Source organism: Varroa destructor, unplaced genomic scaffold, assembly GCF_002443255.2.
Source record: "Varroa destructor unplaced genomic scaffold, Vdes_3.0 BEIS01000001.1, whole genome shotgun sequence".
NCBI classification, from domain to species: Eukaryota; Metazoa; Arthropoda; class Arachnida; order Mesostigmata; family Varroidae; genus Varroa; species Varroa destructor.
The window spans coordinates 64,811,575-64,835,318 of record NW_019211454.1 but is presented as its reverse complement, the minus strand read 5'-3'; the positions used below and the strand labels follow the sequence as shown (position 1 = coordinate 64,835,318).

The 23,744-nt window shown below is 41.0% G+C and overlaps 1 long non-coding RNA gene across 2 annotated transcripts; it reads left to right on the top strand.

Moving 5' to 3' along the window:
- The first annotated feature begins 1,447 nt into the window (after positions 1-1,447).
- Positions 1,448-23,388, top strand: LOC111245659 (uncharacterized). 2 transcript variants are annotated; one of them, XR_002671414.2, is made up of 4 exons: positions 1,448-1,686; positions 7,198-7,476; positions 7,822-8,184; positions 23,116-23,388. It is a non-coding gene; the product is annotated as an uncharacterized LOC111245659 (long non-coding RNA). The 2 variants fall into 2 exon arrangements; XR_015329949.1 differs by lacking the exons at positions 7,822-8,184; positions 23,116-23,388 and adding an exon at positions 21,016-21,898.
- Positions 23,389-23,744: the final 356 nt, after the last annotated feature.

Below are 23,744 nucleotides of genomic sequence, written 5' to 3'. Positions count from 1 at the left end.
GATACGTTTGGTAGTGTATAGGAGGTCGTTACGCTCAAAGATATGTTTCCATTCGTTCAGCTCAGTATCGTTAGCTACAAATTGAATAACACAAATTACTTACTGAGTAGTTGGTGGTTTTGACTAAGAAAAGGTCGGTCATATCTAGTGCAATATTTCTATCCGTATAATATGAAAAAAACATTGCATTAAATATCAGTTCTTACTCTTATTCAGCGACGTAAGAGCCAGCAACGTCGCTGCCGTAGTAATCTACGTTAGGTTTGTCGTCCTTTGAGTAAATACGCGCTCTATGTCAGTTTACTTCATGTTGGGGTCGTCGGACATGGCCTATATAAAATCGCAAGTACCCATTTCTTGGTGTTCGTAAATTCCGCAGTAATTCCGCAAACCTGCGACGAGGTAATAGAGACAACGGGATCATCACCATAACTGCGTAATTTGTGACTTACTTTGCCAGACCGGTATTCGAGTGCCCAGAGAAATGCTAATGGAACGTAACGTTCGCCTAAGACGAATCCGAAAGGACTATGACTAGACTTCAACACAACGTAGGATCTATCTTTGCACTGTATCTTCTAGCTGGAAATATTTTTCCCGCCTCGCTGTTCGCGTATTTTAGCTCGTTGCGGCGATCGCTATAAGTGTTGTCACGATAATAACGGTCAGTCAGTCGAACCCCAACAGGCTTAGAGGGATAAAATCGCCTAATCCAGGGGCGTTTGACCCAGAAGCGGCTTAATCGTATTATATCGAGCTGAAGGCTGACGATCGAGTTAAGAATGATAAGCAACCTGGCCGTAAAAATTTCATGCCAATATATGGTAGTTTGATAACGAATCCCAAATAATATATCAACGTAATAAGTGATGCTTTAGACCTCCGAATTCCCGGACATTAGTTCCTACGAGTGTAGCTCGCTTTCGCGCCCATGTTGATATCTATATAGCACTTGCAACATAACGAGCTTTCAAAACGAGAGCCAACGATTTACGCGGGTCAATCAACAGACGGATGGGTCTCTCTGTAGCTATCGTCCATAGAAATACCGAACTATACAGGCGCCAACGTGATAACATTCCTAACGGTTATGCTGACAGCTCTGTATTATAACACAAATGAACTTTAAAGCACTCAATAGTCACTCAGAGTTGTAGATATTATTTGGTGAAATGATGTTCTATCACTGTAAAGTAATACAGTGATAGAAATGATCTACAATCAGTTGACACCTATTGCGAGATACCGACGTCCGAAATAGTTGAAGCGGGGCATTGAGAACAATACGACCTAGAATAGAAACAACGTACAAATAAAATATAGCCCTTTTGAATGAGTCAGCATTGATGAATCTAACAGTGATGTATTACGATGTTGTTATCTAGATTGGTGCACAATACACGTTTATAAACATACGGCGACTGGGAGCTTGCCAAGACAGTTTCCTTTCCAGTGGCATCGTTCAGCCCGCTGTTGTCATGTCGTCATTGAGAACGACTATTGATTTGGTGCTGCAGTCTGCCAATCGGTTAAACATAGCGTTGGTGACATGTGTTTGTTCTATAAACAAGTACGTGTTTATTTTATGCAGTTTAGTTCCATGTGTGATATCGTTTAAATACGTCCGTTGTATACCATGGAAAAATTTCCGCCAGATCTGCCGTTCAATCCGACTACAACGACGAGGTACTGCCCTACGTTGGTTCATATTATTATGAAATATTGGATGTACCGCTATTTTTTCTTCGCCTTGGTATTTTATCATTGGATTAACGATTAATGAAGACAATTTTTTAATTTGAGATTGATACCATGTTTTCCATAGTTTCTAAACATCTAGGACAAAAATAAGAGATTTTTAGTCGCGTTATTATTATACCCTATCCACACATTACTTTCATCCGGATAAGACTGCTATAGAAAGGCAAATATTACCTTCACTCTGAATCGTATCGCTCAATGATGTGTCTCGAATGTGAACTCATCTGTTAACACACTTCGGACACTCTGCATAAAACCTTACCCCTTTAGCGAGCACGATTAACACTTGGGTATGACGTACAGCTATATACTGGGCTAGGTAATTTACCAAACAGGGATCTCGTACGGTGACTCATCTTGCACGATTCTCAACGTATTTCGATAGAATGCCTTAATAGAAACAACACCCATTTCAAACATCGACAATTTAAAAACCCGTTAGAACATTACTTTCTGTGTACACCCATTAGTTTCGTCACTGTTCGATTTGATGCTGGTTTCACTTTAAATTGCTATCAAGTTTATGCTACATCTAAAATAATCAATGAGGATCTGAGTTAGTTTTAGCAATAGTAACGTAAAAATTTTCTAAATGCAAATAAAAAAAAACCCTTTTAAACATCATTAATGCGCTGATAGTATGGATTTCACCGGTAGCTCATTTTTACATCAGGATAATATAGTGCCTAATTTTATGTAGCTGCGTAAACCAGAAGATAGATAAAACAAAAAAAGGCAACTACCATTTCAACCCCGGTTATCATCCGACAGCTAAATAACTGAAGTACTGTAAATCGTCCGAAATTGTTGTCCTTTCTTTTTAAGGCCGCCTGATATGCTCGCGTCATTTTATGAGTTCGATCTCTTCAGATACGCGTCCTACCAGTTCCTCTCAGGACATAAGGCCTTACGGTTACTTGTCTGTATTTTTTTTATATGCCACTTTTTCCACTGAAGGTAGGAGCAAAGAAGGTGGGCCAGCCATTCTGCTATGACAGCGTGCACAAACTTATGCTCGGTGTTTCTTTTTGGTGCCATTTACTACCAAGTTACATGCAAGGGCGTCTGGATGCCAAAATGGCCCACACGAAGCGCGGTACGAACTTGAAGTGGACCAGGCCTGCTCTTGCTGACCACGAAGAGGTCGTCCTAGGTATTGAGCGAAGGACAAAATCCAAAGTGAAAACGTAAAGGGCAGATTTTAAGTATGAAGGAAAGCTAGGGTATTATGGCTTGCCTCATTCGAAAAAAAAAAGAACAGCAATGATACACCGAATGGGTGGGACTAGTCCGAAGAGAAAGGCGGAACGTTCAGGTCCGGAAGCAGAAGAGACTACCTGACTGCTTCAACTTCTGCTGCTGCTGTTCTTGCGCTCTTAGAAGGTAGTGCCACACACGGTCGGCTTGCCTGTAACTCCAGCCTGCCTATGCTGCCTCAAGACCGAGTCACTCTTGGTTTGTGACGGGCGTTCCCATTGTTCCCTGGCCCTCCGCCGCCTCGTAATCTCCATTTGTTCACCAACCCTATCATTGGTCGCCACCGCTAGAGCTACAGTTCGTTGGCGCTATTCGCTGCCTTTAGGAACGAAGCTGAGCATACATGAGGAACGATACACAAGAATAACGATACACAAGAATAAGCTCGTTTTCGAATAGGGGAGCGACAGTTGCCTCGTAACGGTGTAACCCTCCCCCATTTCGTATATCATTCGCTCGGCATCGTGTTTTTACGTCTTAGGTATTTCAGAGTAGCTAGACGTGACCATAACAACACCAGTTTCACCGACAGTACTGACTAAGACCGAACAGATTGGGCCGGTACTTTCTTGCGGTCCCCAGTCTATCCCTTTTCTGCTTCGCGTTGTCTGCTAGAACAACGTGGACGTGGTGAAAGAGTGGATTTATTGCAAAGCAGCTCATCAGGACTCGTCACCGTAGATCCGACAAGACCTTTCTTCTCCATCTTTAAGCGGTCGTCCTGTAATAGCGGTGGGCGCCATGGTTCTACGATTCGCTTTCTCGCCCTCTTTCTCCCACCGTTCGAAGGTTCTAACTTGAACCTCTAGAGGTCCCCTACTTAGCAGCTGCTAACGAGCAGCCTGTTCGTTTGTCTGCGTTTACTGGCTCGTCGGAGAAATGAAGCAATCTCGGATGAGTCGAAATAGCAAGCTTATAACATCCCGTAGCCTCCACTATTCGCAACTTGTCCTTAGGCTAAGCACGTACCATCGCTATATAACACTTTCCACATGTTCTTCATTATTTTTGAAGTATTTGAAGGAGCACTTGCGCTACACCAAAAAGATCTTGCACATTAGTCTACTTGTAGGTGATTTTTATATGGTACGAACACGATCGAATTACCCTATAGCGAGCGTGGACATACTGTGTACTACATTGTTTACCCGTTGTGTCACAAGCACTACTGCATTATATAAGAGTGGTGGTATCTATAACTTTTCAATTTTCAACAAGGTAATATCTGAAATTGACGGGAGAAAATCCAAATTCTAACAGTAAGCGTATTATAAACGTACCTAACCTTTTTTCCAGATGAGAAGTAGCTGCTATATATGTATCCGTCGAAAGGATCAGCATATTTTTCCCTTTGTAAATCTTCAGACACAACCTAGCTTCTTAAAAATATGCTTGCCCTTGGTTTTTAATCACATCAATGAACCTCCAGCCACAAGAAAGCTTACGAGCTTTCTTCTAACAATGTGCCCTTCACTGTTATATTTGCTACTATTGTTATGTCCTCCTGCATAAAAATAAACAAATGCCTGTTATAAAAAAAACCCTATGGATAAATTTAAGTGAATCTATTTTTTTTGGAATTGAATGAATATAGGAATGTCAAGTTCTCGACCTGCTTGATAGAGCACGAATTAAAACTATGGATAGAGATGACAGCGAAATCGACCGCGAATATTCAAACAAATTAAACAGTCTAAATAACCCTGCGCTAGCGATCAGAACATGTTCATAATATAGTATCATTCCACAAGTATCCTCTTATTGTGCAGTCGTCTCGAAAGCTGTTGTCTAACCCGATACTAACATCATTTTCAAGTTCTCCAATCATTGTCAAGTTCTCCAATCATTGTCAAGTTCTCCAATCATTTTCAAGTTCTCCACAGATTTTAAACTATTTCACAATTACGCGAACGTTATACGGACCTGGAGTATTTGTTTGTTCACTTTGTTTTTGTTGCAAATGAATAGAATTTAATCAGCAACCAAAGCGGCAAAGCGTAGTGCTTTCTCTGTCAAAGTATTGTTTTTCTACGGTCGATGATTATTATTGAATAACGGTACGTTAATGCTTCTGATGATTTCCCAAGCCTAGATGGCTAGGACTTCTTCGGGTTTCAACCTTAGCGGCTGCTGCTCTGTTCGGCTGTTGATGCTTTGCATAGCCATATGGTCTGATTTATCCACGATCCATTGCCAGTTATCTACGTTCTCGTTTTTCCTTCATGCACGCAGTAGAACAATGATAGGTGTGGTAAAAGTATAATGCCTATAGAAAAAGCATTGTACGTAAAAGTGGTATGCGAGAACAAAAAGAGAACCGCGTTAGATGGAAGCGATGTTTTTCAGGGATGGACAACAATAACAACAGTTCTGAGCAGCTCACCAACTAACGATAGGTTGGAAAAGACTGGTCTCGACGAAAAGCTTTCATTATCTCGTGTAAGTTCCCGTTGAAAGAGCGGGAGGTCCGAATGTTCGATTGGCGTCGCGCTCCGGGCCATTGACTGTAACAATGGCCGCCAGTCAATCTAGACTAAGTGTGGGTACAACTAAGCGTACATTTGCTCACAGCCGATCAAGAGCCCGTTCGTTTCTTCTTGACCACTTGACGTTCGCCGGCAAATAAACGGTTTCGTTTCATATCCTATATATTACATACAACGTATGCTAGAAGAAAAAGATGACAGTCATAACAATGGCTGCATAAGCAGGTAAGCCCGTCAGCTTACGTCGTATTATTTTCAGCTGACCCTCAGATCCTATGTATCCTGTACACAAAATAGATTCATCTTGCGGTATAGCGTCAATGATTGCCAAGAGAAGTCTTGCTGGGCAGACCTCCAACAAACCTAAGATGTGACGACTTAACCATATCAGCAGCCCCCAAGTCTGTTATCGTTCTTTACTTTTGATCCGTATTTTTCCATGGTTCCTTTGTCAACATCTGCGGACGGTTAGAGCTGACCCAACTATGGCTGGCATAAATATGACACTAAATAATGTCCGTGCTGTCTGCTGTAACACACCCGTACATATTCAGACCATGCCACCGCTTTTTTGGGCGTTTGCGCCCGCCTATAGAATTATCACGTTGTTTTCCAATATGTTACTAAAATATTGTAATGTTACGTATAAGTGCGCCAACAGCCTAGACATGATGACAGTAAGGCCTAAAGTTAAGAACGCCCGTTATGTCGAAATACACGAAACTTCATATTATCTACGCAGGCCAGCATTGAATCCCCTTAAACCCTATTTTACGGAAGCTCAAGGTCCGTATCAAAGACGCACCTTATAATCACTATTAATAATAAAAATTGTATCTTTACAATGAGCACTAGTTACGCGAAAGAACATCTCTTATAGTTTGAAGACACATCATGCTCTATTGGCCTAAAAGGCTACCTTCTACGGAAGTAAATCGTTGAACAATCCAGCGTAGTCCACATCTCGAACTATCCATAATGTTTAATATTTTCGGGGATTAGGCTCCTAAACATAAGCACCGCAAAGGATGAAGTCTTCTCAACGAAATATTTAGTATTTTGCTTAATAAAGATAGGGATAAAAATATACTATTATTGATGAGTGTTGAAGACAATGAGATATGAGAGGAACGCACCCATGTGATATTGGCTGTGGCTACCAAGGTACAAGTTAGGACTTCTTCTGCATTCGTATAGTTCAATAAAATAGCATAGAAAAAAAACAAAGAAACCCAAAAAAATAGACGACAAATACAACATTGAACTAAGAATGTCTCCTTTTGGGATGCTATATATATATATATATATATATTCTTTTTTAGTTTAATTATAAATGATTTATAAAACGTTCGTTGCCAACCCTCATATGATATCTACAATTTCTAATACTTAACGAAACGGTCAAATTAAAATTATTTAAAAGAAAAGAGTACCGGCCTGATAAGGCCACGCACCCGTTCAAGTTTATGGGGTATGCGCGGTTGGAAGCAATTAGCAGGGATGAGGTTGTGATTTTTTTTCCATGAAAACTTTTTTCCTGAAAAAGGGGATTTACCTATGGGTTAAAGAAAAAAACACTCACGAGCGCCTTAACTACACCGTCGGCCGTATACTATATTCCGTCAAGGCCCGGTGGTCACGGTCAGTCACCAAATGCTAACAAATATATATACATGTACTATGTCCTTCGCAGAGCTCCGCAAGGGGACACGTCTTGCGCAAGCGGGAGCGGCACTAACGACGGCTCGGCTTCTATGGGAGAGTGTTGCACAGAGGAAAAACAGGACGAAGAGCAGCCCGTAACAATAGCCAACGATGGCCAAGAGCGTTCCAGACTTGACGCCATCTCATTATTGAATCAGCGAATACAAGGGAGTGGGGCGAGATTGGATGGCAGACGCTGTGCTAGAAAAAGAAGCATGCTGTATAGCAGTGCATAGCGATCAGAGCCGACCCGACGACTAAGGAACGGGTAAATAAACCATGGACCAGTCATTCTATCCTATCATAACATATATCACCTAGCTGAACCGCTAGCGTTTTCTTCATGTGGCAAAGTTGGAGACATGCGCCAAGCAGCCCGAGGCCAAATGTTTGAACTTCTATGGCTGGGGCTGAGATGGCGGTCACTGCAAGCAGATAGCCCCCCACTTCATTCACGTTAACCATATATTTATATATAAATAAATAAAATATATAAACACTATATTCTTTCACTATGGATAAAAAAAATAGCTAGTAAAAGATATACAGGCCATCAGTCGCTCATCTGCGAATATATCTGCTTTGGGCTTCTACCTTTCAACTACTTTCGCAGGTCTACCTCCTCTTTTAAGACCCAAAAAATCTCAGGCTATCGTACACGTTGCCTATGATGCTGTTGCTGCCGCTGATGCGCCAGCAGAGCCCGCTCCTATTCGGCGTTATCTTTGGCCTCTTCAGGCGCCCGGCAGGGTAAGCCGGCTGGCGGAAGGGCAGACGACCAACTGCGGCTAAGACAAGCTTCACCTTCGACTCGCGAAAGGCTTGCTAATCAGGGAGCCATCTCATATATATATATGAGCATCGTTTGAGACAGCAACTATGATACATGACCATACGAGGTATCGCATGGACACTTGGCACTTTCCAACGCAGAAGATGGATGTAATGACAGAGCAGTGGCTGTGTATTAGTATAGGTGAGTCCGTGCGCGATATGAGGACAACGTGGTAAAAGGATCCGCCCCCAAATAGCCCTAGGAAGCGAACGGAAGCCGAAGGCTTAAGACGTTTAGGACGCTACAAACGAATGCATCCACTGATACTCTTAGTTGTATTACTGAGGGTAACATGGTTCACAGCCTTAAAGCAATTACACTATTAGAGATGATATAAACTTAGTGATACGTAACCTTTACATAACCCCTTTGACGGAGTGCTAAGCGACAGTAGAGAAGAGGTATGGATCTATAAGCGTTAGCTTAGCTACACACGCGTCCGAGAAGAAAAATGGCGTCGCTTGCATCTTGTTGGTTTTCGAATTGAGTCACTGATTTGCTCTATAGTGTACTTTGTAGATGTATATATCAGAACAAACGTAGCCGTGTGAATTTTGTATATACGTGAGAGGTTTCATTACGTATGCACATGAGAGTCTGTCTAACGAAGCGCAAGCGACCGCTGCTGTTTGGACCATTACTCAAGGTTAACTAATAGTAAATAAACACATCTTTTTACATGGGATAGGCACGACTATACAGACTAACATTACTTAGACTTCATTATCCATTTTTTCCCATCCAAGCCATATATATATATATATATATAGTGCACCCACTTCGATTTAACATATGTGTGTCCGCATATGCTCAGTTGTAAGCACCTTGGGTTTAACAGGACAAGAAAGATGCTTTCAGCTGCCCTATCAGGTCAACTGCCATCGGACCTGAAGTTGTCCTAGGACAAAGAGCAATTCTTCTGAACCGATCTAGAGGCAGTTCTTTCCATTGACGCTTATCCAAATGTATTCACCTGTACATATTGGGTGCGGGACGCGTCGTAACCGGACGTTTCGGTGTTTACTTAACTGTCGTCGATTTCTTATTACAGTGAAATATGTTAGTTGCTAATTCTCTAAAGTCTCATGATTATCTATATGTATATAGACATAGAGTAGTAGCAGTCTTTAAATTCTAGTTACTGAAATGTCCAAAAACCGGGGAAGTAAATCTACTCGTATACGAAAATGTCTGTTGTCATTGGACGTTTCCCCAACATCCACTTGTAGCAGACTTCGACAAACTGGGCTAAACCATCACCATTACAGAAGGCTGTCAAAGGGGTCTAAACATTCTACCGACATTCCGATGTGGAGTAGGTAGAAGAATAGAAGACTAGACAAAAATCGAAATAGTTTTTCTTTAGATAGTCCAAAGTTGTCCACGGTTCGACGTGGGCACTGGATTTGAAAACTACAGTGCGGGTATTGGGTCAACAAAAAAAGAAAGAAAGAAAGACCACTTTGCGCTTCAATGGAGACCGACTTGGAAACTTACTTAATGAAATGATTTTTAAGGCTTTTTTTTTTTTTATTCTTATCGTCGCTTCCGTTCATCTCTAACTTTCGAAAATACGTTTAGCGTGCGTCTAGCTGTACGCCTGTTCGGCGTTATTATAGTCCAATTACTAGATGGGTACACAGGCCATCGCAAACGTTTGTCTGCATCCGCTCTCTCGACAGCCATACTAGGTGCCATTAAGAAAGCAGTACAGAGGTAGGACAAATGAATAAGTCGGATCGGTATGCTGTATTAAGCTTAGCACCAACTCAATAAAAAAGCACCACAGAGAGGTTCGCGCCTTGTGGCCTGTACTCGTCGCTAACGCCGCCGTCATCATTGCCAGCTACAGTAACACAACGCCTGCCAGGGTCAAACCGACCACTGCCGCCACTAAAACAAATAGTACAAGACTTTTGTCATCGCTTCCCAAAGCCTAGCCTGATATAATTGAAGCCCTGGTCTTTCGAGTTGACCAAACATTTCGAAGTGCTACAGAGGAGTACCGACCTCTGCGGCAGCGGCGGCGTAAGTGTCGACAAAGGGGCGACGTGTTTTGCTAAAAACGCAAGCCATCAGTTCTGCAAAATTTATAGCTGACAAAAATTATCTCTCAGACTTCTCAGAGTAAAATCATTTTTACCTATCGAAACAAAGCTGCCGGATGCCACAAACTACTCGAGTAATATATCAGTGATTTTGGAGTCAGTCAGCGCTATCTTGCTGCAGTATACACACTTTGGTCGATGGAACAGTCGGTTTCATTTTTTCAGAAATTTTCATTATTTGTTCATGGCTCTTGGCTATGACCCTCTTTTCAATGGAGTAGAAGTCGTCTCAGATCTAATTGGTCCGAATTGTTAGAGTGCCTTCATTAGCCAAGTTAATTGCGTACGTCGAACAAAGATGTCGAACAAAGGCCATCCTTATAACGGAACTATTCTAAAAGATGGTTCTTTTTCATAACACATTTCCAAAAGATGCTGTGAAAGTACGAAAATCAAGGCTAGGATAACCGCACTGACTTAAATTCGCTTTATTTTTCCAATTGGACTTAGCTTTTCTCTGCAACGGTAGTTCCGGCTGCATTTACGCAGCTTCCGAGTGTAGCCTCCCGGGAACACTGCGCCAATTGTTGCCTATTGAATTAATAGTAGGAAAGCTGACAAAAACCTCTCCACTGTCGTCTACATCTCAACAAATTTTGTAGTATAACTCATTGGATTGTGAATATGCATAGAAAAAGAACGCGGGGGTTCTTTGATAGGAGATTACTTAGAAATTAGTGTATTGATGAAGCAGACTCGCATACAAGACAAACAAAAAAAGATGTATCTTATTCCCAACTAATTTCAAATCCTTAAGTATACTAACGATCGTTATATGTTATCTCACCTGGCTATCGAAACTATTATTATATCACTCACCCAGTGTGGCTGAACTCCGGAGTTCACATTTGATATTAAGGTAATCCGTTAGGCACAAGATGCGGTTTGAAGTGAGGTGTAGTCCTAGTGCTAATTGTGGGGTCTATCCGGCGGACACTCACTTCCCTGAAGACCAGCCACACCTCTTTCTCTATCTATCACTATAAACACGCGCTGCTTATGAACTCGATGCTGGTATTGTTCCTATTATATTTAAACTTGCTACAGCCGTATGATGGTCATCGGTATACGAGGAGTCGTTGAAGTAACACTGTTAACCCGGCGTTGATACTAACACTGAAGCTGTGGTTGTTGTTCTTTCACACCCATATTGGGTTAATTAACCCATGTGCAGCATGTAGATAGAGATTTCTCTAAACAACTGCAGAAATCTCTGTCGTTCGCTTCGTTCTGGTACTTAGGCTGCCTTCTGGTTGAGACAGTCGCTTCCCTATAGGCCAATTTAGCCCTAGTCACCATTCCTATGATTTGGATGGCTGGCGACTTTGTTGTCGTTGCCGCCACCGCCGTTGTTCATTGTCACCAACGGTGTTAGAATTATTATCAAGGAAAAACAAAATCGCACAAATGCAGATCTTTCTTTAGTTTGAAATACGGCTGTCTGGCTATATAACCTGCCGGAGCCGTTCGCAAGCGCTGAAAAGGGACAAGGGCTCTAGTGGGATCCAGAGGGGGCGAACAGTCTTAATTAATGTTCACTCCTTTCTTTTTTGTTCGTATTGTTGAAGGATCTGTTATGTCACTGGTGTTATTTTCGTTGTTATACGACGTACAAATCATCACTTAGTAATTCAATGACATTCAAACGTTGTAGGTACTTTTGTTTATGTATTGTTGATCTTTCATAGTGTTATTGGTATGATGAAAATCTTTCAAAAAGGTTTTTATTATTGGTTGATCATTTACAGTGTTATTAGTAATGGTAGTGAGAGGGCTAGTTATTGTATTGGGCAGGGACCATCCACTTTCTCTCTAGGATATCTATGTTCATGAATGACCTTGAGATTTGTTAGCTAAAAGTAGCTGGTGAAACATTAAGGGCAGCTACTTTTCCATTTAGTCATTCTCACCTTGTCTGGCCCTATTTGCCTTTGCCACGTTTTCTAAGTAAATAGACACTGCACTGATTTGTATTTTTCGCTCGTTCTCCACCTATTTCTGTGCCCGCGCTAACGAAAAGCGGTAACCGTTAGTGGTCGAACTGCTTCCCCGCCAGTACTCCAGCTGATGTCGAGGCTACCCCTTTGATTGTACCTCTGTAGAACACCGGCTCTATACAGAAGCGCTACGTGGTGGGCCCGTAACTCTTTCGCCAGCTGTGTCAACGCTTCTGTAGCCGGCGGCCGCTGCTGCCATCGGTGCTAATGCTAACGAAGCGACGATTCTATTTAGCAGGGTCGAGTTAACAGTTGCGGACCTTACCTCTCATTTTTTTATCGTTAGGTTGATGTTTTCAAAGAATTCTGATAATCATTTCGGCGTCCGCATCGTTATTCTTCGAACAGCGTGTTCTACTCAAGCATTTTATTCTGTCCCTCTTTGATTGGGTTCTAATTGGCGATTTATTTTTCGCTGACATTTATTACGGGAAAAGTGTGAACACAGTCGTTTCGCAAAGTTTCACTCTTCACGTGCTTCCTACCTCTTCCACGACAGGTGCACAGATAGAACCGAAGAGGTAGCGGAAGAAAAAGATGACGATGGTGGTACACTGATGTTGAAGCACTAACAGAACGAGATTACACTAGAGGGGATTTATTGAAACTTTCGTCTACTGAAGTTGCATAATGCCACATCACGGGCGATTTGACGGCTGCTCGGAGCCTTGACTCTCGCTAAATTTTCGATCGCTGGTTTGACTCCAACTAAGTCGAACGCTCCGGTCATAAAGGTTCTTGTTGCTACCAAAACTTAATTACGGCCAATCCACTGAATGAGTCGAGTCGTGTGCTATCTTGTCATCTGTCCTTTTTCTATTTAGGTTCCTCTTTACTGGTCCCGATGACTAGATAAAGAGCACGATAAGGCGTGCTTTATTACATAATACCTTATTTGCTCCGATTGTCTGATCCGCGATTTTCTGATTGACCCTGGTACGGTAGCACGAACAAATCTTTCTTCTACATCTTTTCCACCAGGAAACTTCAATTTGGCGGCACGTTTGGCGACGGAGATTGGTAGTTGCAGGAAACGCGTTTGGCGGATCAAGGGTTGACTAAAGGGCGGTAGACAGAACAAAGGCCTAGGGGAGTAGGGGTATCATGGTGAGTGGTTGTGCCATCCTAGATTCGCGGAAAAAAGGATGTACGACACATTATCCGTTTTACTTCTGCTTGTAATTTACTGTACCTTCTCTCGCTGCTGCTTGTGTTGCCGGTCCTGCCTCCGTCTTCACAGCCGCCTATTGTCCCGTTTTTGATCTTGTTTTCATTGTCGTCGTTGCCCTGTTTCTGTTAGGATCTTCTGGCTAACTCGTCTTACTATTTTGGTTTCAACAGCGTCAACTTCTGCTGTTCATGGTTTAAAATAGTGATAGGACTGTAATTTAAGGGATCTGACGATCCGGAGTTCTCAGTTAAAACCGATGGTAAGTAGTAGTGCCTGGAAAACAGCTACTGAATAGCCAGGCGGATTGGTGATTCGATAGCTGTTCCGAACGACGCAGTTAAATGTTACAATCTCTTTTCCTTCCTGTTATTTTCTCTGCTAATGGTGTTATTGACGTCAGGCGCTCTGCAATACGGATTGTGGCTTTCTAATTAGTTACTAGCTCCCTTGCAGGATCAGTAAATGCGACTTAGTCCATTTGTCCCTCTGTCCGTTCCTCGGCGTGCGATGGACGCAAGCGGCACTTGGAGGCGGCTAGCAGCTTAGTAAGCAGTGGATGGACAAATTTGCACCACGATTCGTCGAGTACTGGTGCTTTCCTATTGTTTGTACTCATCGTTCGACTTCGACAAACAGAGGAAGATAGACGTCATTTTTCTTCGTTACGTTCTTCTGCTTTATCGGTTTTCGGTATACTCTGGGAAACAACTGTCTCCACCTTTCGGATCTCGGGTCTGGCTTAGTGCCCTGTCCGCACTGGTCGGCCGTCTACTCTGATTCAGGCGAATTGGCTTAGCCCGCGCCCGCCATGAGGATGGCTGCCGCAAGCGCCATCTAGAGGGTACGAGGAATACTAGTGAGCACCTAGAACAACGACCCTAAAGAGGGAAACGTCAGCCTAAGAAGAGCGTTTAATCGAGCGAGCGACCGAGTGTCGGTGGTTGGCCTAGGCCCAGGCGGGTTCAGGTGGACGGGTAGATAATCGCACGAAGAGAGAGGGGAACCAAATGAGACCTAGTCTAGCTAAACTCAATTCTTACAGGAAATCAGAATCTCAGCACAAGGGAAAAATTATGCTCGCGTTTTTCTGTGATATATTGACAGCCATGAAAAAACATGGACGACAGCAGCGGATTGAGGAAGAGAAGAGGCGAGAATCAGGCAAAACAATCATGCAGAAGAAATAGGAATGGGACGTGGCTGTTGTTGGGACGTCGGTTTACTGTGCTACAGCTCAGTAGGATGACAGACGCATTAAGATACTAACGAGAACGACTTCAATAGAAATTCTGCTTGCTTGTGTCGATAGTATCCTTTTGATCGAGATTGATGGCAATGGTTATTGAAAGTGTCGCAGTCCAGACGTGAGCGATGATATGCAAACGTACAATAGGTAAAGGACAGCAGTGGAACGGTCCCTAGTATCTGGAAAGTGCCAACTAAAGGGGAATACGAAACCGTGGAATTAGGCATGTATTTAGAATACGGCGATAGAAGTGCGATAAAAATACGGCGAGTTGCTGCGCTTATTGCTTATATAGCTGCGCCAAAAAGCAAGGAAATAAGATGCTTTTCTAATGAACGTAAACACATGAGCCTTACATCACGATACTGCCGGCGAGCTAATGACGAGTAAAATTTGTCCGACATGGCTAAACCAGCGACGTAAATATGCAGTATTGCTCATGCGATGACATAAAATTTTCACAGTATACGCATGAACTAGGTTTCGCGTAGGGGATCTGCATCGTCTTCTCCTCTAGCAAACACCTCGAACGTGACTTCGGTCTGAATGGTGCGCTTTTTTTTGCCACCCATTTCTGTAAAAAGACGGTTTTAAACAGAAATACGCACGTCTGTAGATTTTTCGCATCAGAACGTCCGCTATTCATTCTTCTACATTCTTCAACATCTACATTGGACGACCCCAAATTTATAGAACTCGTGTAGAAATAGAAGACGGAGGTTGTTGGCGGCCCTCTTGAAGACGAAATGTCGGCATAATACTTCTATGCATTTGTGGGTTCTAGCTCGTCGTACCAACAAATGATCTCAATTGTGATTGCTTAGTGTTCTTTTTAGCATCTGGAACCGCATTTAGCATATCAGTATAGTATTCCAATAACTACTTGTAGAAGCACTCTTATGTCAAATTTATTTAAAATCAATTGCCTACCTAACAAGAATTAAAAACCGTTGACATTTCAAGACAGATTTTAGTATGAAAGCTGATTTACACATTGTCATTTTATTAACACGAAAAACTTTTTTTTTTGTGTAAATGAGACTAATAACAAACATTTCGGATGTGTGGCTTATTACACATACGTCGACATGACACGATTTTGCTTGAAACGGACACATTTTTACTTCAAATATAAATAAAAATTCATATTGATTTCAAACTATTTCAATCAGCGCAAACTCAGCACGTCCTTTTCTTCAGCATTTACCACTGCTTTTACGTGTTTTTACTAGGCGAGATAATCGACTGGCTGTTTTAAAGGGATGAATAGGGATAGGGTCAGTTACATCTCATGTCGAAGCAGTGATCTATAGTTTGTACTGATCCGCAGTCACGTACGTATCGTATTGCGCTAGGCTAAAATACTGATCTGTGTTTATACCAAAAAACTTTCGCTATCTTGAATCATTGTTCAAATAATTAAAATTATGGCGCTCTTTTTGCGTCAACACTACTTGATTAGTCGAAACAAAAACTCAATCGAATCTTTAGCTTTGCATAAATATATAAAATAAAAATAAATATGTAAAAGATGTTCCAATAATTGTGATTCTATTCATAGTGCCAGTAAGTAAAGTCCCGCATTTTATGCAACCTATGTAAACTTTGAAGGCCGACACCAAACTCCGCCGTTATTATATTCTTCAGAAAGGAGGAATGTCTTACTTATCATTGAAATCATCTCCTATCCTTCAAGCAATCAGTCACCGTTTCATATTGTCATTGAAGGATGAGGTATAATAATAAATACCTTCAACTGACTAGCATATTTTCGCAATTGCAAATGCCAGGAAGCTTTGTCGTCTATGTATATATAATAAATAGGACTTGACGATCGCAATCTCATTTAAAACATGGTGATATTATTAAAGGATCCAATGAACCTTTATTACGTACTGCAAGCAGTTGTGACATAAAGGGCCGATCTTGCGTATGTTGATATAGGCCAAAAAAACAATTTGATCATACGTTCAAGTCGTCTATAAAAATCGGTCTGTCTTCTAAAGGAGCTGATCCTTGCAGATGAAATCTCGCCCCAACGTACCGAGACATTGAATAGTATCATATAGACTTTAGGTCAGAATTATGTAATAGCGGTATGGTTCCTCATTATATACCGAACCCATTTTGAGACAACTAGATGACGAAGGGTCGGGCTGTTCAATCGAAGAAAGAAGCGCTTTCGGAGAAAATCTCTCTAAAAAGGTACCTTGATGTTATAGCTGATGCACTTGTCTCACTGTTATTAATTGCTTATATTATACTTATGTTATAAACTACGAATTTAATTTTTAACTTTAATTGCTTAGAACATGTAGTTCGTGGAGAAGCTTTCAGGTTAGGTACGCTTGTCCAACTTGATTCATTAACTCAAATATGTAATCTTTATCATACATTGTTGGCTAGGTCTCAGGTCAGTGCTCTGCATTTTTTCCAAAAAATATGCAAAATTTCATCCCCTACCCATGTAAATTCTTATTCAGCTCAAACAGTCAAAAAGAAGTAGATGCACACATAGAATATACATCTTTCCACCGCTAAGAACTCCTTCTTAACGCTAATTTCAATACTATCTTAGATCGTTATCGCGCTACTCTGTTGAAATCTTATGTGTTGCACTACTGTATATACGTGTATTCCGATAAGGTTTGCTAGAACTTTTAAGCGTACATGTAAACTCCCTACTGAAATTTTGTCCGTTTTAACGATCACGCCTTAAAAAAGGCACCGATCTGAAATGTTAACCACTCATCCCTTTGTGCATTCAAGGCCATTAAGTCATTTGCTATTGATGTGTTTTAACGATACAGTAGACACACATATGGACACAAAGTAGGATCAATACTGTGCAACGGTAACGTATTTGCCTACAAAATTCAAACATACGTCGGGTCTAGCTTTGAAACCAGATGTAGATACACTTCTTTTCATGCGGGAAGCCAGCCCTCTGAGCTAGCATTAGTTGATAATACCGAGTGTAGGACCGCAAATATAGCTTTACTGGCCTGAGGCACTCAAATGAGTCAAGCCAACTTAACCTATTGGCTCAAACGTGGGTGATAGTTGACTGTTCTAGATTCAATTCCCTGGATGATGATTTACGGCTTGGACGTTTCAAATTTTTTCGAGGACTTAAGGATCGCTAGAGGACATTTCGTTTCAACTCAGCAGAAACTTGCGGGTCAGTTCGATAAGCAATTTTCGAATTACCTCTCCGCTACGAAAGCCATACCGAAGCCATGGGTATAGGTTTTCCATGAACTCGATGAGCGGTAACAATAAGTTAAATAAAATAATAAGTTCCGTACTAAATTATGTAAGACGCCAAAAAAAAAAAATGGATCTTCGATTATGATTCCCATTGTAAAATATCGTGGTTTGGTTTCAGAGACCAGCAAAATCCTGCGCAAAGCAAAGTGTTTGGGAGGCAAAAGCCTTTTTCTGTGTTGGTAGTATATGAACCAAGTGCTGTACTCCAAGTTTCTAAAGCAACCCGAAAAAGCTAATACAAAACATTGTATACGTCAACTTTTTGAACCGAACAGCCCAATAAAGAAACGAGTGTTTTTTATCGTTTAAGTGAGGCAAAGTGATTTGTCTGCACAATAACGCTGGTCCTCTGCGATGGGTCACTTACCCAATTGTGCTGAGGGGCTTCCTCTCATTTGGCTCCTTGAGAGCAGCATCTACTTTGATGGATGCAAAATGTTATTAACCCGAAACAAGACGATGATGGAACAAAAATCCGAAAATTGGTTTTTGATTCAAGCAAGCAAACATTGTCAGTATCGCAGAAGAATCGGTGAGCTGCCGCACGAATGGCAAAGAACTATAAATCTAATGGCATTCATTTCAATATCAACGTTAGGCAAAAGAAAACGCTGAAAGTTAACTTATAAGCCTATTGGATGAAAGCCATTTAGGTGCATCTACCTAACATGCATGCCATTTCTCGGCCTACACACAGCCACTACAATGACTTTCCTATTAAACATAGCGAGTGGATTAAATAGGACAAAAGCTATTTTTATGTGAATATTCGTAAAGAGATGGTCATGTTTTTCCGAGGTTGAAAGGTTTCCTTTAGGTCTTTTCTATTTACTAACAGTACAGTTGACACTGATAATTTAGCTTTTTACCCAGAACTAGTTATCACTAGACCGAATTCTGATAGACGATGCCCGATGGAAGACGTGACTGTCATATTATGACGTAGACAGTCTGCGAAGTAGAGGTTTCAGTGGTTTTGATACATGAAGCTAGTCATCACCGTTATTTGTATGCATTTTGTAAAATCATCCTATGGACTTGCTAAGCTAGGAATGCAGAACTAAGCTAAGGACAGAGGTAGCGCTAGACAATTGAGTAACATATTCGAGTGACGTGGTTATAAATAGTTTATCAGTAAGTATGAAACGATATAACGTCTTTGAGTTAAACAGTCGCTTTCTAGAAACGAAAAGTAGAAAAAGTCCAGGCGCCTACGCTTTTTTCTACTAATGGACGGAATACATAGTTATGTTCCAGTCATTGCATACAGCACCCTCGATCAGTCGATTATCAAATTCGGACCAGTCGACTCCTATGCGGAAGGAGAATTTAAGGTAATTTAATCAAAGAATACTGCAAATACGTTAATATCTGAAAAATTGTTTTTAGATCAAACGTAAGGGGAAGGATTTCACATTTTGCGATTGAACATGTAGTAGCAACTGTCCAGTGACTTTCAACATCAGCTCAAAGTTTTTCAGCTTATTTTATACACACGATGTGAAAGCAATGGGTGATGATCTGTGTCATCCTTCTCTATGGCGCCGAAAGCAGGCTTGTTCAAACTGCGAAGGCCTGTTTATCAGAGTACGATTTAATGAAGAATAATTAGAATCTTGCTTGTCTCTTTAATTGAGTGGTTGAGTGGACCTCGTATAATCACTGCCCCTCACATCACAGTGATGCGGCGTCAGTAGACGTCAGTCCAAACTAGTACGCCACTACCACAAAAATATAATGGGCATCAAACTTCATATATACGTATAGAAGGTAACCCCTCTTGTGGTACGTGTCATTTGGCTTAACCGCAATTATCTTCTGTAATATATAGTGATGTTATCCTTAACGCATGTTAATGGAAAATAAATAATAACTAATCAGCTTGACTATTTATCATAATAATAATGACGACCTGAACATAAATATACCATATATTCGTACTGAGCAAATACACCTTTGGTACTTTATTTCAGTCGCGTCCGTATGTAGTCCTTTTTTTTTGTTCTCTAGGGAAGGGTTGAGACGGATCTACTTGATATTTCAGCTGGACGACTAGATATTTTAGCGTCCCAATAAAATGTACCGTTTGTTTTATCTTTGAAGCTTCATTTTGGCCACTATGTATACAAAAGTTGCTGAGCTTACTTCACTGTCTGTACACAAAAGAATTTACAAATTGTATCAGGCTCGGGAAGGGCTCTTGAGTCGATCGGAGAGGTGAACTTTTTAAAATAAAATGCTGAAAAGGTGCATTTTCACAAGTGCGAACAAAGCGCAGCCAACAGCGACCGGAACGATGGGTTATTGACACGAATTAGATAACATGTAGGGTATTTTTAACATTGTAACATAATGTTGATATGTTCTGTCAAGCCCTCATGAGCTGGCAAATATGTATCACTATTCTAAAGGCCTTTTACTATCAGTGATAGCATAGCTTCCTCTGCAATAAGGCCAAACGTTTTCTAAAAGTTGCTTGGTCTGCGTGTTTTCTTCGACATTGTGAAACCATCTAGACAGATACTTCGGCTAGACACGTTCCGCTAGAGCTACGTCTGCTCAAGCGTGATGGTTCTATAAAAGTTCTATCATTCGATATTTATATACGATCATAACCTTATTATTACCACCATTGCCTATCTATTCGTATATTCGCTTCCATAATATTGTATATAAAAAAGTCTTTCACGTCTATAATGGAAACCTGCATTAAATGTTGTTTTTGGGATCTGGCTGTGCGTGAACGCTTTCTCAACATATAGATCGAATGTGCAGACACAAGTATGCTGATTCCTGCCATTCATCTTGTACCTGCAACAGAACAAATGTAGGGAAGCTACAATAACCAAAAATAACAAAGAACGCAGAGCTTGCCTACAAAATAACGCAACAACATTTGAAGACTCGTCGATATAAGGGCAGTGGCCCTTTCCTTTATAGTGCATTATTTTTGCCGATCAGCCCATAAGACTTGTCGCGGTACGTCAAACCCCGCTTACTCTGTCACTATTACGTGTTTGTACTAGTTGGTCGCTGTGTATGTGTATAGGTGCTTTTGTGTGTTCGGTGTGTGTGCGTGTGTGTGTGTGATCGTCTGTCGATACGATATCCAATAAATAGGTTTATGATAGATGAGGTCGAACTTTTCCGACTTTTACCTGCTGTGTGTTTTCATTTCAGTTGGGCGTCCAACGTCACCCAGAGTTACCCTTCGGCTACGATTATCGCGGCTGAATATAACAGCCATTTTGGTGGGCATGATCAGCTACTCTACCAACGACTTCAACCAATTGCTGAAAGACGGAATTAGTAGCCGGTGAAAAGGGGATGCTTTATCTCAATTGGGGAAAATGTATACCTCAATTAAAACAATAGTATCGCTTAGTGCAAAGCTACTACGGCAATACAAGCCGGGTGATCAAAAAACTGTTGGCCTTTTGATGAGCAAACGAAAACGTGTAATTATTTCTAAGCTGTGACGTATTCCCTGAACCTGTCTCGTTTTGGTCACTGAAATCTCTCTCCGTTTTGAGTTATACGTCCGGTACCGCCATTAAACATTTCGTCATACGACTGGTTCCCAGCACGAAACGAACCATGTGTCTACGCCCAGGTTCGAATCTGGACCAGAACCCGTTTCTAATATTAGCATCATTCATTATAGCATAGATCATTGAAACCAGAAATATATTTACAGTTTTTCAGCCCACTTTCCAAAAAACTACTGCGTACTATGTGTCAGCAGTTTTTTGGAGAACCCTGTATTTTAACGTGGTTGTTATAGGAGTGTATTTTTTACCAGCATTACTGCAACAAATTACAGGCTATAAAAGAATTATGTTAGCAAAATCTTTAAAAAAAATGTATGCGATAAAATAATACCCAAAGCTCTTTGTTTCTCTCCTTCGAATGAACATTATACATGGACGTTGTACACAGACCAGATAGAAATAAAAAATCAATCAGAGCTGATGAAACTGCGAGTAGAGTATGTTCCAGTGACTGTGAATGGCAGCACATGAACTGAAACAGTAAAAATAAATATAGCATTTCTTTGAAAATATAGTACATGTAGCCTCTTTGTAACAGCGTTCATTTGGTGAACTAAAGAGATAACTTGTAGAATAGAAGAGACATGAGTCTAAAATATACAAAAAAAAAAAAAAAAACAAAAAAAAAGAATCCCTGTTTCAGCTTTTGCCAATCTTATTGATTGAAATTGTATCATTTCATATTCTAACTTGTGTGTTGCTGCACGATTGCTCTGCGTGCGCTGATATACAACACAAGAGGTCTTTAAAAAATAGTTGTGCGTAATCTGTGGCAATGATGCAGCAGAATTTTTTTAGCAGAAGCGCCACGTAACATAACAAATGCTTTGAAGCGATAAGAGCTATTGACGAAACAACCACCTCGACGTAAAGATGTTCTTTGCATCTAGTAAGCAGTGCATACACCGAGCCAAGAATCGGTAAAAGTTACCATAGACCACCCGATTAAACGGCAAGTGCCACATAAAATTGGCATCTATAGGCAAATGGGCCTCACCCTGGCAAGTCTAATTGAGGTATTAAGCAGCTTCAAATCGATTCCGAAATCGATCACTATCCACATGTACGATGCATTTCAGTGCATTATCAAAGCGGAATAGCACGGTAGAACTGATCAAATAGCTAATTTTCAAGCAAAGCTGTACTTTTTTTGTATTAAATGCGTTTGGTATAAATGGCTTTCTTCATTATTCGTACAGGCGTAATGTTAGTTTACTACAAACACAGTTGGCCAAAAAATAAAATATGGTATATTAAAATTAAAGTTTTCGACGAGTAAAACGAACTTAACAATGAAATTACTGGGTACCATTAGGTACAGTATTATGTACCATGTAGCAATAACTTATCAGTGTTGAACGATTATTGTTCCGTCATCCACGCTTGCAGTCACACAATTTTGATCACCACCTAGATTTATTTCATCAAATTTTGTCTATAAAAAAAAAGATGCCACGCAAATTTTCAATTGTAATAACTGAGACAAATCATTTCCTTATTTACCTGAATTCAGCAGAGAAAGAACATACATTTCTCTTTCTAATTACGCAAAAAGTCTCGCTCTATTAAAAATCTGTACCTTTCTTAGATATACATTTGTAAGCCAACAGACCAAAGGCTAAAAAGAAGATCACTTGAGAAACTGTTTACTGGAAAGACGTTCTATTTTAACGGCACTGATTGCTTTTCACTCCTTTCGTATCGTTTCGATTCGTCCCGGCCGACGAAGGAACTGGCAGTTTCTGGCGCGAGCGAACTCACCCGGTGGTGATGACCGATCAAAACCAACTTGAGATGGGCTGCTTCGACCTATATCCGCTGCAGGGAGGACGATAACCTGTCCAGGCCGGGTACCAGGCGCCAAGGTACAACGATAAATGGCCTGCTGTGGAAAAGCACTATCAGCACCATGTGGAAAAGCACTTCTTTGTCCTCCACCACTTCCGCTTGGCTGGCCTACCCTCCGACTGCGCTTGAAAAAAACACTAGGCCATGCGCTTTACTTCGCAACCCTTTGTGATCAGCAATACCACCCGGTTATCTATAGGATCCGATGTACGACACGGACAAGTAAGATTTTATGATAATGTTTTCCTTGAGGTGAAAACTTCTATGGAAATACAGAGAAAGCACTCGCGTAAAATCAATCAGACTTGAAATGAATATCATTTTATATTTGCACTGACATAACGCCTAGAGTAAACATAGTAGTTTTGAGCAATTGACTAATATTTTCAATTGCATGAGAGCATTAAGCAGTTTTGTCAGGTTTTCTCTTAAAATTGTGAGTTTTCTATGCTTACTGAATTCACGCTGATGATGGCTGCTGTTAATAGAGAATTCGTCGGAAGCTCAGCT